At 38.0% G+C, this 15779-nt stretch overlaps 1 pseudogene; it reads left to right on the top strand.

The window, feature by feature from the left end:
• The first annotated feature begins 11917 nt into the window (after nt 1-11917).
• On the top strand, nt 11918-14759 carry LOC148689537 (uncharacterized; annotated as a pseudogene).
• The last annotated feature ends 1020 nt before the right edge of the window (nt 14760-15779 follow it).

Here is a 15779-nt window from a genome sequence, read left to right as displayed (position 1 = left end):
CCTTGGGCAGCCGCGGGGTATTGAATGCATAATGGTGCGGCATTGGCCAACCCCGAGGCCGAAAGCTCTTTAATGGTCCGATTGTCTGCTGCCATAACTTCTTCTTCCACACTTTCAAACTCAGATTCGGCCTCTGAACTTGAACTAGGTTCACTAGGTTCGGGATGCCTCCTCTTTCTTCTCAAATCACGTTCAAAATCGTCGTTAAAGTCCAAGATATGTGCATGCACAGTTTGAGAACTCCGCGTCATGCACTAGTACCTAAACCAAGAAAACAAAACAAAATGAGAAAACTAGGTAAATTACACTAAAAACATACGGCAAAAACACAAGGGATTAGCAATTTTGCTAATCCCCGGCAACGGCGCCAAAATTTGATGCGAAAATAGTTAAACACACAAATTAACCCTATGGATGACAATTGTAGTAAATGAGCAAATAGGGATCGTTCTAGACCGGGGATTAACTAGGGATGCTAATCAATGTGAAATTGACTCAAAAGACTCAAAACAACACAAACACACTCAAATCTGCCTAAAAACCACTTTCTGGGCAGATTTGAGCACAAACACAAATTTGGACGAAATTAAGTAATAACTTGACTCAAGAACGTAAAAACACAATATAAAACACTAAACTAACTCAAAGAATGTAAAACTAAACACTTAAAACATTAAAACAAACCAAAGGACTCAAACATCACCCAAAACACTCAAAACTGCCTTAAAATCACTTTCTGGGCAGTTTTGAGCACTTTGGTGAATCTGGACGAAATTGGGAAATAAAATGAATCAAAACACTTAAAAGCACAAACTAAATTGATTTCTAACTAAATTGGACATTAAAGTAAAGGGGGATTAAGGTTTTGACGAAGTTAAATTAAATAAAACAAGTTAATAAACTAGGCAGATTGTATAAACGGATTTGAGAAACAAGATGATGGATGGATTAGTTAGAGGTCCATTCTCCACACATGACACATTTATATATGAATCGATTCTCCAATTGCTTTTCATTATCTATGATGCTCAACACCCCAAGTTAACCGTGATGCACTAATTAACTCTCAAATTTTCCTTATGTTATTGAATTGGATGATGCATGCGACAATTCAAATCATTCTCCAATGGTTCTCAACATGAATGCATAGAAGAGATACAATGAGAGATCATTATGCTCTATGAGAATTATAAGTGTTGACGAGGCAATTGTAACTATGAATGCATGATACTTTTGCCAAGAATTCAATTAACGCGGTTGTGACTAGCAACCTTCACTACTCATGTTTATAAACTTGTGACGATTAGGTGAAACTCGTTTATAAACTAGCATCGAGTTTATGCATGAAGACTAAGTATGCATCCCTAATCAACATACAAAAACAAGTTTTTAATAAACATGATAATTGAATTACAATCACAACTTAACAAATCACAATTGGAAGAAATCAATTCATATTTCAAACATGTTCATGGCTTCAAACTTTCCCCTAACTAATTAGGGGTTTAGCCACTCATGATTACAACAAACTTAGAGAGTAATAACAAAGTAAACATTGAAAACAAGAATCGAAGTACACCTAAAAATTCCAACAACTCAATCTTGAATTGTATGAACGTTTAGGCCTCTTCTCCTCTAGTTGCTGCGGCACAAGGGGTTTTGGTGAGTTTTGGGGGTTATGGATGATGTAGAATGATGTGTTTAGGGTAGGGATGGATGTAGGGGAAGGTAAGGAGTGTTTTTGGGCAGAAAATATGAAGAATGGTGAAGTATGGTAGTGCTAGAGAGAGGGGAGGAATTTCTGGCGTGAATGAATGTGTATGAGAGATGGTTTTCTGAAATGGAAGAGTGTGTTGTTTGTGGCTGCAATGCATGCTTATTTATAGGTGAAATGGGGGGAACATGATGACTAGGAATTAGGTGGAAAGCTGAAATGGTGATGGGAGATGCATGTGGCTGTTTGTGCATGTGATTAAAGGGTGGAAATGCATGTGCTTTGACAGAAATGAAAGGGAATGCACGGTTTTGGTTGATTTCTGGTGGTTGTGAGGTGGAAATCTAGGTGGAAATGCATGTGGATTAAAGCTATGTGAATGATTAAGGTGAATGTGCATGAGTGCATGTGAAATCTGCCAAGATGCATGTGTTATGAAGTGGATTTTCTGCAAAGGCAAGGTGAATGTGCATGTGATTAAATTAAAAGATGGAATGCATGTGAAAGGTTGGAGATTGAATGATTAAAGTGCATGTGGCTGATTTATGAAGGGGAAATGCAAAGGGGAAATCTGGAAATGGGATAGGAGCCACGGCATTGTGTGGTGTTTGTTTGAATGTTTGCAATGATGAAATGGATGGGAGTGGTTTGATGAATGAGTGGATGGAATGATGAAAGAATAAAAGGGAATGATGAAAGGGGAACAAGTGCATGTTAGCCACGGCAAGGAATGCATTTTCTGAATGAATGAAGGCAGGTTATGTGGAAGGGCTTGAACAAAGGTAGAAGCATGGCACAAAGGTGAATGGGTGATGTGTGAATGTGGTTGAATGATTAAAGTGTAAATGATTAATGAATGGTTCTTTGTTGATGGTGGAAATCTGAAATGATGAAGTGGAATGTGCATGTGGCTGCAATGATGGTGTTTTGCACGGCAATGATGGAGAAAGAATGTGTGGATGCATGGTTGTGTTGGTGATGAATGTGAACTCTTTGTTCTTCATTTTCATTCCTTTGGTCTTCAATTTCGTCCATCTACTTGGCTTTAAGCATATGCAATCCATTCCAATCTCTAATTTGCTCCAAAAGGCTCCGAAAGGCATCCTTTTGCATCCTTAGCCATATGAACCTATAAACACACGAAAATGACTTTAAACACTAAATTAAGTAAGAAAACACAACATAAATGCATAAGAACTAGCTAACTAAGGCGCATAAATATGCTTCTATCAATGATTGCATACGACAACCCAAAGCATTCCCCACAAGTTCCCTACATGAATTGCATAATAGAGATACAAGCAAGAATCATTAAGTTCTTTGAAAACTATAAGTGTTGACGAGGCATTCGTTACTATGATTGCATGAAACTTATGCCAAGAATTTATTTAACGCGATTGTTTATAAGCAACCTCCACTACTTGTGAATATAAGTTCATAACTATTAGGTGAAACTCACTTATATTCTAGCGTCATATTCATGCATGAAAATTAAGCGTGCTGATAGGAGCATATTCATGCGACTTAAATGGCTTGTTCTCGTGCATTTACGTTATGTTTCTTTAGTTATTTCAGTACTTTAAGCTATTTTCGTGTGTTTGTAGGTCCAAAGGGCTAAAGGAGCAAAAAGATGCATTTTGGAGACTTTTGGGGCACTTTTGGGCTAAGGATGGATAGCTTATGCTTGGAGCCAAAGTGTTGGACGAAATTGAAGACCTAATTGAAGACCAAAGTGTTGGAACCTTGTTCCCTTTAGTTTTAGGACATTTAAACCTTTCCTAATCCCAATCATGCCATGCATAACCTCACTCCATTCTAACACATTGTCATTGCACATGCATTTCCTTCATTAATTAACCCACATGCTCTCATTACTTATCATCATCACATATCATATCACTTATCATAACCACTTATCACTTATCATAAACACTTATCATCATCACATATCATATCACTTATCACTTATCATAACCACTTATCATCATCACTTATCACTTATCACTTAACATGCACCCATCACCTAACACAACACCTTTAATCACATGCACTCCCACTCTTTAATCATATAACCTAGCTGCCATTTCATCCCCCTTTGCCGTGCATAACCATTGACCATTCCAGCTTTCCTTCATTGCAGCCACATGCATTTCCAACCTACATGCCCCTTTAATCATTCAACACATGCATTCACTCTTTAATCCACATGCATTTATCATCATTCACCCTAGCTTTAATTCACATGCAAACACATTCATTTCAGCACATTCCCTTGCACATGCAGCCACTTATTCATTGCACATGCATTTCCAACTCACATGCACTCATCATCATTCAACCTAGTGTCACTCCCATTCTTTCCCAACAAACAATTCAACCACATGCACCCATCATCATGCATTCCCCAAGCCGTGACACTCTTCATCATTCAGCAATTTTTCCCATTCATCAACCCGTGCATTCACTCACTTCTCAACATAAACAATCAGCCACATATTCAAGCACATGCACCCTTTATTCTTTCATCATTTCCAACCCACATGCACCCAGAAAAACTCCTTCATTGCAGCCACATTCCACATGCATTTGCACATGCATTCACTCTTAATCATTTAACCATGCAGCCACACACTCAACCCATCCTTGTGCCGTCCAAAACACATGCATTTCCAGCCTTTTCACATGCTATTTCAGTCACATGCACCAATAATCATTCACACCTATCATCCCACATGCATTTCCACCTATAAATATGCATCCATTACAGCCACAAAGGGGGGATCCATTCACCACAGAAATAAGGCCTTTGTGCCAGAAATTCACCCATTCCAAAGACTACTTCCATTCCATTGTACATACCATAACACAAACACTCTCCATTTTCAGAATGTAGACCATAACACCACCCTTGCCGTGACTCTCCCTTACAATCCAAACACCATCCTTCCATTTTCACCACTCCCCAAACCATTCACACCATCAAACTATCCTTAGACCTTGTGCTACAACGAAGAGGAAGATAAGAGTGCCTAAACGTTCATACAATTCAAGTTTGAGTTGTTGGAATGTTTAGGTGTTTCTTTGATTTCTATGTTTAATTTCAATACTCTTTGTTTTGTACGAATGAGGCATGGAAGAGAAGAGGGCCTAAACGTTCATACAATTCAAGTTTGAGTTGTTGGAATGTTTAGGTGTTTCTTTGATTCTCTTTGTTTTGTACCATGAGGAACTAAACCCCCCGTTGGCTAGGGGGGGATTCGAAATATATGTTTATGCTTGCGTTTTGATTTGATTACTTCTAATTGCGTTTCATAAGTTGTGGATTCAATTTGTTTAACTATTCGATTGATAACTTATTTATGTATGTTTATTAAGAGTGCACACTTAATTTTCATGCATGAATATGACGCTAGAATATAAGTGAGTTTCACCTAATAGTTACGAACTTATATTCACAAGTAGTGGAGGTTGCTTATAAACAATCGCGTTAAATGAATTCTTGGCAAGAGTATCATGCATTCATAGTTACAATTGCCTCGTCAATACTTATAATTTTCATAGAGCGTAATGATTCTTGCTTGTATCTCTATTATGCAATCATGTAGGGGACTTGTGGGGAATGTTTTGGGTTGTCGTATGCAATCATCCAATTCAATAACGTTAGGAAGATTTGAAGGTTAATTAGTGCATCACGGTTAACTTGGGGAATTGAGAATTAATGATTTATTGAAACGCAATTGGAAATCATTTTATTATGCAAGTATAACATATGTGGAGATGAACCCCGTAGCTAACTTTCCATCCATTCAATTCCATCCATTTGTTCTTTCTTTTCTTGTTTCTGTTTTCATGTTTAATTTAACTTGTTGTTCAATTATGTTAAACATGTGGAACTAATTTCTTTTTAGTTAGAGGCGAATTTGAAGCCATGGACATATGTTGGTTATGATTTGATTTACTCCAGTTATGAACTCATGAACTTTAGATGTGGGTTACTTTTCTGTTTTGATTAAGAACTTGTTTATGTATGTGGGTTGAGGGTCGACACTTAATTTGCATGCCTAAACTTGATGCTAGGATATAAGGGAATTTCACCTAATCGTTATGAACTTATATTCATGAGTAGTAAAGATCGCTAGTCACGATTGTGTTTAGTAAACCCTAGGCTGGATTAACATGCGTATTCCATAGTTATGAATGCCTAGTCGATGTTTATGATTTCCGTTGAACTTAATGATCTTTGTTGAATGTCTCTATCATGCGTATTCCATGGTTAGGGACTTTGATTAGGAATGCTTTGGATTGTCGTATGCAATCATCCAATCCAATGAATCTAGGGAAATCTGAAAGTTAATTTAAGCGGACCTAATTAACTTGGAGCATTGTCATTCATCGTTTGTTGAAGTCATAACTGGGAGTCAATTTATATGCTTATGTTCATGTGTGGATAAGGAACCCTCTAACTAGTTTTTCATCATTCTATTTTATCAATTTCGTTTTTATAATTTGTTTTAATTAGATTCTGTGCATTTAGTTTAAATTCATCCAAAACCAATCCCCCATTTATTTTAAAGTGTTAGATTAGTTAGAAATACATTTAGTTTGTGTTTATAAGTGTTTTGATTCATCTTGTTTCCCAAATTCGTCCAAAGTACTCAAGGTGCTCAAAACTGCCCAGAAAGTGTTTTTAAGGCTGTTTCGAGTGCTTTGGGTACTGTTTCAGTCTTTTGGTTTGTTTTAGAGTTTTAAAGTTTAGTTTTACATTCTTTGAGTCTAGTTTAGTGTTTTATTTTGTGTTTTCACGTTTTTGAGTCAAATCCAAGTGATTAACAATCCCTCCTAATCCCCGGTCCAGAACGATCCCTACTTATACATATACTACAATTTGACGAAAAGAGGGTTTAATTTGTGTGCGTATAAATCTCGCATCACGTGCACTCTCAATAAACATACATAAATAGGTTATCAATAAAACAGTTAAACAAATTGAATTCACAACTTATGAAACGCAATTAGAAGTAATCAAATCAAAATGCAAGTATAAACATATATTTCGAATCACCCCCTAGCTAAGGGGGGTTTAGTTCTTCATAACATTGAAATCAAAGAAACACCTAAACATTCCAACAACTCAAACTTGAATTGTATGAACGTTTAAGCACTCTTTTCTTCCATTCCTCAAACATACAAAACAAAGAGAATTGAATTTAAACATTGAAATCAAAGAAACACCTAAACATTCCAACAACTCAAACTTGAATTGTATGAACGTTTAGGCCCTCTTCTCTTCCTCTTTATTGTAGCACAAGGTCTAAGGATAGTTTGATGGTGTGAATGGTTTGGGGAGTGATGGAAATGGAAGAGGAGTGGTGTTTGGATTTGTAGGGAAACTCACGGCCAAGGGGATGTTTCTTGGTGTGAATGGATGATTTTCTGAAATGTGGAAGAATGAATGAGAATGACTGAATGTTGTGTGAAGTGTGTATGGTATTTATAGGGAGAAAGAGAGGGAACATGACAGCTAGGAACTTGGTGGAAATCTGAAATGGTGATGGGAGATGCATGTGGCTGATTTATGCATGTGATTAAAGGGTGGGAATGCATGTGCTTTGACAGAAATGAAAGGGAATGCATGTGCAATGAGTGTGGAGTGAATGATTGAATGCATGTGGTTGATTTATGAAGAGTGAATGCATGTGGCTGATAGGTATGAATGATTATGGTTGCATGTGGGTGGAAATGCATGTGGGAATGCATGTGCAAAGCTGGAAATGCATGTGGAATTAAAACTAGAGTGAATGATGATGAATGCATGTGGATTAAAGAGAGAGAATGTGGTGTAATGATGAAGTGGAATAAGTGCATGTGGATGTGGCTTATTTGATTTATGGAAGATGCATGTGGATTAAAGATGAGTGAATGATTATGGGTGCATGTGGATGAATGTGCATGTGCAAGGTTGTTGTTGTGATAAGTGATAAGTGTATGGTTATGATAAGTGAATGATATGATAAGTGAATGATAAGATAAGTGAATGATATGATAAGTGGATGATAAGATGAGTGAATGATATGATAAGTGGATGATATGATAAGTGGATGATATGATAAGTGGTGAATGATATGTAATGATATGTGGGAGTGTGGCTGAAATGAAGGAGTGGAATGTTGGAATGTTATGCACGGCTAAGGATATAGGAAAGGTTTAAATGTCCTAAAACTAAAGGGAACAAGGTTCCAACACTTTGGTCTTCAATTAGGTCTTCAATTTCGTCCAACACTTTGGCTCCAAGCATAAGCTATCCATCCTAAGCCCAAAAGTGCTCCAAAAGTCTTCAAAATGCATCTTTTTGCTCCTTTAGCCCTTTGGACCTACAAACACACGAAAATAGCTTAAAGTACTAACATAACTAAAGAAACATAACGTAAATGCACGAGAACAAGCCATTTAAGTCGCACGAATATACTCTTATCAGATCCCTACTTACATTCTTCACTACAATTGATAAAAAGAGGGTTTAATTTGTGTGCGTATAATTCTCACATCATTCCTTATGTCATTGAATTAGATGATGCATGCGACAATTCAAATCATTCTCCAACGGTCCTCAACATGAATGCATAGAAGAGATACAGTGAGAGATCATTATGCTCCATGAAAATCATAAGTGTTGACAAGGCAATTGTAACTATGAATGCATGATACTCTTGCCAAGAATTCAATTAACGCGGTTGTGACTAGCAACCTTCACTACTCATGTTTATGAACTTGTGACGATTAGGTGAAACTCGTTTATAAACTAGCATCAAGTTCATGCATGAAAACTAAGTATGCATCCTTAATCAACATACAAAAACAAGTTTTGAATAAAACAGATAATTGAATTGCAATCACAACTTAACAAATCACAATTGGAAGAAATCAATTCATATCTCAAACATGTTCATGGCTTCAAACTTTCCCCTAACTAATTAGGGGTTTAGCCACTCATGATTACAACAAACTCAGAAAGTAATAACAAAGTAAACATTGAAAACAAGAATGAAGTACACCTAAGAACGCTCCAATCAGCAAGCATGAAACGTTCAAGGCCTCCTTCCTCTCCTAATTGCTGCGACACAAGGATTTTGGTGAGTTTAGGGGGTTATGGATGATGTAGAATGATGGATTTAGGTTTGGGATGGATGTAAGGGACGGCAAGGGTTGGTTTTGGGCAGAAAATATGGAGAATGGTGAAGTATGGATGTGTTAGAGGGAAGGGATGAATTTCTGGCGTGAATGGTGAATGAATGAATCCTTTGTGGATGCAACAAGGAGGTTTATTAATAGGATTTCAGGAATTAAAACCCTAGGTTATTTAGGTAATCAGAATTTAAGTCAAAAGCTTTTAGAAATAGGAAATCAAATCAGAAATTCAAAGGAAACTACCTAAAAGTTGCGGCAATGGCATAAAACACAAAAGGAAAGTGTTTTAATGCAATGAAATAGGAAAGAACCATCTCCCTTGCACGGCAAGGAAGAGGAAAGGTCAAGGGAGGTGCACGGCAAGGCTTGCATAGGAAATAAGTAAGTGTTTAATTCCCCAAATCCATTCTAAGAATCAGGAATTAAGTTAAATCCCTTTAGAATAGGTAATTGAAATCAGGAATTAGGGGAAAAGGCTAAGTCTTGCGGCAAAAGGAGGAAAAGAAGGGGAAAGTGCAATTAAACTTGCAGATTTTGAGTGAAAGGGAATGTATAGGTGCGGCTAAGACTTTTAAGAAAGGGATTGTGACATAATCTTGCAGATTTTGGGAGAGAAAAGGAAGGTAAGGTGCGGCACAATTTAGGACATGTCTAGGGCTTCTAGAACATGTGATTTAGGCAACCAACATTATTTGGAAACTTTAAAAATGGACACCTTCACAAATGGAAACTGCCAATAATGGAAACTGGTTTCCAATTCTTGATTCCTCCTTCTTCCTTCGATTCTAGGCCCACTTGGTCTTCAATTTCGTCCAACACTTTGGCTCCAAGCATAAGCTATCCATCTTTAGCCCAAAAGTGCTCCAAAAGACTCCAAAATGCACTTCATTGCTCCTTTAGCCCTTAGAACCTGAAAACATACGAAAATGGCTTAAAAGACTTAAAGAACTAAGAAATAACAACGTAAATGCACAAGAACAAGCCAACTAAGTCGCCTAAATATGCTCTTATCAAATTCCCCCACACTTAGCTTTTGCTAGTCCTCGAGCAAAACAAAACAAACAAAGGAACACGAAATGAGACAAAACGAACAGAACACAACCTAAACCTTCCAACATTTGCCTCAGGGATTTCCAATGCACATGACATGTTAAAAATCATCATTCCCACAGATTTTGGTCCTCTTTACACTTGAGCACATACTTAATCACAGTCACCACTTACTAGTTCACAATTGATCGATTAAAACAACATTTTGAATGTAGTAACATGCCTTAGAGAATTCCCTCAAGTCCTTACTAGATATGCACTCAATTTTCACTCAGATTTTCTAACTACACTCCCTATACTAGTTATATGTGAGAAGATTAATGTAGATATGAAAACTAATACTCACGTATGTTTTAACAAAGAAAGCACTTTTCTGGAGTTATAAGTGAATGTATGAATATGATCTCATGAAAGGAATGCTACTACTTAGATGCAAGAACCATTGACACCATATGCTCATATCAATTCCAAACTCCACATTATTGAACACGTAACGATCAAGATTGAAGCATAAAGGTTGAAACGGGGCTAAAGGTGTTTGGCTAACAAAGAAGGGATATGGAAAACAAAGGTTCTTAAAGAAATAGTGAGCAAAGCATTTGAATCAACTTAGAATTCACTTTTGAATGAAAACTCAACTTTTGAACAAAAAGGGAAAATTTAGACAATTTAGGGCCAGATTTGGTGTTTTGGACCCTTTCTTCAACATTCAACACTTAATCACTCATTCTTACATCTTTTCAAGCTCTTTTCCTTTCTTTCTTTCTTTTCTTTTCTGTTTTTCTTTTTCATACTTTTTTCACAACTTTTTCTTTTCTTTTGAATCTCAAAACATACATAACAACTTAAGAACAAACATTCCCTCCCCCACACTCATTTTCTTGCATAATGTAACTCAAAAGGAATTCATTTAAGTCATGCTCACTATCTTTTAAGAACAAGGGTGTGGACTGTCCTAAACTAGGCTAGGTGAGGATAATGTGGGTTAACAAAGAATAAAGGCTAAACAAGGCTCAACGGGGTTAAAACTTAAAATATACAAAATATGGGAAGTAAGGCTATTTGGCTATGGTGGCAACTACGCAACTTCATCTTGATATGTGTTATGCAACTCAATGTCATGCTTTGAATGAAACGGGTATAAGTTCTAGCATTTAGTTCTATCATGATACAATTGCATTCTAAGTAGCAACCAAGCAAGGAATAATGAGATCATGCAACAACTTTAGAAAACAAAGAATCACAGATTATAACTCTCCAAAGAAGGTAATGGCTCGAGTCTCACAGGGATGTAGCGTTATTATGAGTTCCTTCCTTCAAGCATGTTACAAAAACTGATTTTTCCTTTATGATTGCATGTGAATTCATAAATTATAACCACAAACAAGCATAACCCAAAGAGTCAATCAAACTTTCATCCATGTTTTTTACCTAAATTCGTTTTTCAAAAGTGTTTTCTACTAAGTTTTTGTTTTGAGTCTAAAATTCGTCAAAAACAATCCCCATGTTATTTAGTCTTCATATTTGAGTCAAAACTTGTTTTCCTTGAGTCTTTTGAGCCTAGTTCAGTCCTATTTTCGTCCAAAACCTTTATTGAGTCTAAAAGTGAGTCTTTTTGTGTATTGATTGCTGTTTTAAGTGTCTAAAGTAGTTTTGAGTCCCTAGAGTCTAAGTTAGTGTTTTTGAGTCATATTTACATAGATTAGCATCCCTAGTTAATCCCCGGTCTAGAACGATCCCTACTTACATATCTACTACAATTGTCACAAATAGGGTTTAATTTGTGTGTCAAGTTAATCTTCACATCAAATTTTGGCGCCGTTGCCAGGGATTAGCAAATTTGCTAATCCCTTTTTGTTTGTGTAGTGTCTTTTTAGTGTTTTTTTTAGTGTCTTTGTTTTTTTTTAAAGTGTGCCGTGCCTATAGATTGCTGATTTGGTTGTGTTCTTTATTTTCAGGTACTAGTTTATGACCCGTCGTTCTCAACCTATTCGTGCAAACATATTGGATTTTGACGACGATTTTGAACGAACTTTGCGAAGAAAGAGGAAGCAACCGGAACCTTATCCACCTAGTTCAAGTTTAGATTCCGAATCTGAATTTGAAGAAGAAGAAAGCATGGCGGCGGACAATAGAACAATCAAAGAACTTTCGGCCTCGGGACTAGACAATGCCGTACCTTTGTGCATTCAATATCCTATGGCTGCCCAAGGCAAGACCGATGAGTTCGAATTGAAGTCTAGCTTGTTGCATCACATTCCCAAATACCATGGGTTATCCATGGAAGATCTAAACAAGCATCTTAAGGAGTTTGAAGTGGTATGTTCGAGTATGACACCCATCAATGTTGATGGGAACATTTTGAAGATGAAGGCCTTTCCATTCTCTCTTCTAGAAAAGGCTAAAGATTGGCTATACGAATTGGCACCTGGAACCGTCACTTCTTGGGAAAGCATGAAGCGGGCATTCTTAGAGAAATTCTTCCCAACTTCAAGAGTGATTCTTTTGAGGAAGAAAATAAGTGGCATTCAACAAAACCAAGGGGAGTCCTTTCCGGCATATTATGAACGTTTCAAGACTCTAGTTGCATCATGCCCTCAACATCAAATGAAGGAAGAACTTTTAATTCAATATTTCTACGAGGGGCTTCTTCCAATAGAGAGACAAATGCTAGATGCCTCGGCGGGAGGTGCTTTGGTTGACAAAACGACCGTGGATGCCAAGGTTTTAATTGCAAATAAAGCGTTGAATGCACAACAATATGAAGGTGTTGGCCAAAGAGACACCCCACGGCAGCAAGTGAATGAGGTAAGTTCCCAATCCGACATTCATTCTCAATTAGCTAATCTTACGTCTATTGTGTCTCAGATGGCCGAAGGAATGAGGATTCAAGGTCCAAGTGTATGTGGCGCATGTTCTATCCAAGGACATCCTTCGGACAAGTGCCCTCAATTGATTGAGAATGGGGGATGGGAAAATGCAAATGCCATTGGATTTCCAAGCCAAAATCAGCCAAGGAATGATCCATATTCCAACACATACAATCCGGGTTGGAGAGACCATCCAAACTTCAAGTGGAGGGAGCCTCAACAACCTCAACAACAAGGAGGCTTTAGGCAACAACCCCCGGGGTTTTACACTAAAACCTACGGCAATGATCCAATACCACCCCAATCCGCCCAAAACAATCAAGGTACGTCTTTAGATAATGCTACACTTCTTAAGTTACTTACCAATTTGTCTCAGGGGCAAGAAAATCAAACCAAAGCGATGCTAAACCAAGACAAAAGGGTGGACCACTTAGAGAAACAAATTGGACAGATTGCGGAGTTTGTAGGACAATTCCGAGACCAAGGCAAGCTCCCTAGCTCAACCATTGTCAATCCAAAGGGAGGGTTCGAATCTGCCAAGGCAATCACGTTGAGAAGTGGTAAGGAAGTTGGAACCATCCCAAATCCGTCCAAAACAAGTCAAGAAGAGGACATGTTGCTGCAAGAAGAGAATCAACAAGGCACAAAGGCCACGGCAAGGGTGGAACCAACCTTGCCGCAGCCATCTACCACCCCAAAACCGTCCAACACCCCTAAGGTAAGTCCAAATTCGACTTTGTCAAGTTCTATTCCATTAAATGTGCCCTTCCCTAGCAGATTTAGGCAATCAAAGAAAGAAGAGAATGAGAAGGACATTCTGGAAACCTTTAGGAAAGTTCAAGTCAATATTCCGCTCCTTGATGCAATTAAGCAAGTTCCTAAGTATGCGAAATTTTTGAAAGAGCTTTGCACCACAAGGAAGAGGATTTCAAACAAAGAGGTGGTCCACGTAAGTGAGAATGTTTCGGCAGTGTTACAAAGAAAATTACCACCTAAATGCAAAGATCCGGGTAGTTTTACAATTCCTTGTGTTATTGGAAATACTAAATTTGAACATGCTATGCTAGATTTAGGAGCTTCAATTAATATCATGCCTTACTCAATTTATGCATCTATGAACTTGGGAGAACTTAAAAACGATGGTGTGATTATTCAATTGGCCGATCGTTCTAATGCCTATCCAAAAGGAGTTTTGGAAGATGTGTTGGTGCAGGTTAACAATTTGATCTTTCCGGCGGACTTTTACGTACTTGACATGGAGGATTCACCCCATTCTACACCATTGCCAATCCTACTTGGGAGACCTTTCATGAAAACAGCCCGCACTAAGATCAACGTGTTCAAAGGAACTTTAACGATGGAATTTGATGGGGAAGTTATTGATTTCAATCTTTCTGAAACTATTAAATATCCTAATGACGATCATTCTTGTTTCTCTATTGATATACTTGAGTCATTGGCGTAGGATTTTCTTGATTCATTGGACAAAGACCCACTTGAAACCACAATTGCCGAAGGAATAGGTAGAGAACCAAATCTGGCCGTGCATGATGATGGCATTGCCGAAATGGTGGCTTCACTTGAATCTTCGCCACAATATCAAGGTAATCCCCCAAACCCAATTTCAATTCCCGTGTCTACTAACAAGTTATTACCTTCAGTGATTCAGGCACCCGTTCTTGAACTTAAACCATTGCCAAGTCACTTAAAGTATGTCTATTTGGGAGACAAAGAAACGTTGCCCATCATTGTTTCTTCATCACTCACGGCAATGGAGGAGGAGAAATTGGTTCGCGTGTTGAAAGAGCACAAAACAGCCATAGGATGGACCTTGGCCGATATTAAGGGAATTAGCCCTACAACATGCATGCATCGCATACTTCTAGAGGTGGGGGCTAAACGAACTCGAGAAGCTCAACGTCGGCTCAACCCTCCAATGATGGAAGTTGTGAAGAAGGAGGTTATCAAATTACTTGATTGCGGAGTGATTTATCCTATCTCGGATAGCCGTTGGGTTTCACCAATTCAAGTAGTGCCAAAGAAATCCGGAGTGACGGTGGTGAAGAATACTGAGAATGAGCTTGTGCCAACACGCATCCAAACGGGTTGGAGAGTTTGCATCGATTATAGGAAGCTCAACGCCACCACAAGGAAGGACCACTTCCCTTTGCCGTTCATTGATCAAATGCTTGAAAGGTTAGCCGGTCATTCTTTTTATTGTTTCCTTGATGGATATTCGGGATATAATCAAATTGTCATAGCTCCGGATGACCAAGAAAAGACCACTTTCACTTGCCCTTTTGGTACTTTTGCTTATCGTCGCATGCCATTCGGTTTATGCAATGCACCGGCCACCTTTCAAAGATGCATGGTAAGTATATTTTCAGATTTTGTGGAGAAAATAATTGAAGTTTTTATGGATGATTTTAGTGTATTTGGAGATTCGTTTGACGATTGCTTACATAATCTCACTTTAATCCTAGAACGATGCATTCAAACTAACATTGTTTTAAATTGGGAAAAATGTCATTTCATGGTAAAACAAGGCATAGTTTTAGGGCATATAATTTCGGCCAAAGGGATTGAAGTTGACAAATCAAAAATAGATCTTGTACGCTACTTACCCTCTCCTACTTCGGTTAGAGAGGTTCGTTCTTTTCTTGGACATGCAGGATTCTATAGGCGATTCATCAAGGACTTTTCAAAAATCTCCAACCCCCTTCGCCGACTTCTCCAAAAGGATGTGCCATTCAAGTTCGATGAGGAGTGTGAGAAGGCCTTCAAACACCTCAAGGAAATGCTCACTTCGGCCCCCATCATTATTCCACCAGATTGGAGCCTTCCTTTTGAGCTTATGTGCGATGCCTCAAATTATGCATTAGGAGCCGTTTTAGGCCAAAGGAAGAACAAGCAGCCACATGTCATCTATTATGCATCCCGGACCTTGAATGATGCCCAAT

Source organism: Pyrus communis, chromosome 17, assembly GCF_041283825.1.
Source record: "Pyrus communis isolate YQ-2024b chromosome 17, ASM4128382v1, whole genome shotgun sequence".
NCBI lineage: Eukaryota > Viridiplantae > Streptophyta > Magnoliopsida > Rosales > Rosaceae > Pyrus > Pyrus communis.
The sequence above is the reverse complement of the archived record's forward strand: the minus strand, read 5'-3'. Positions and strand labels throughout refer to the sequence as shown.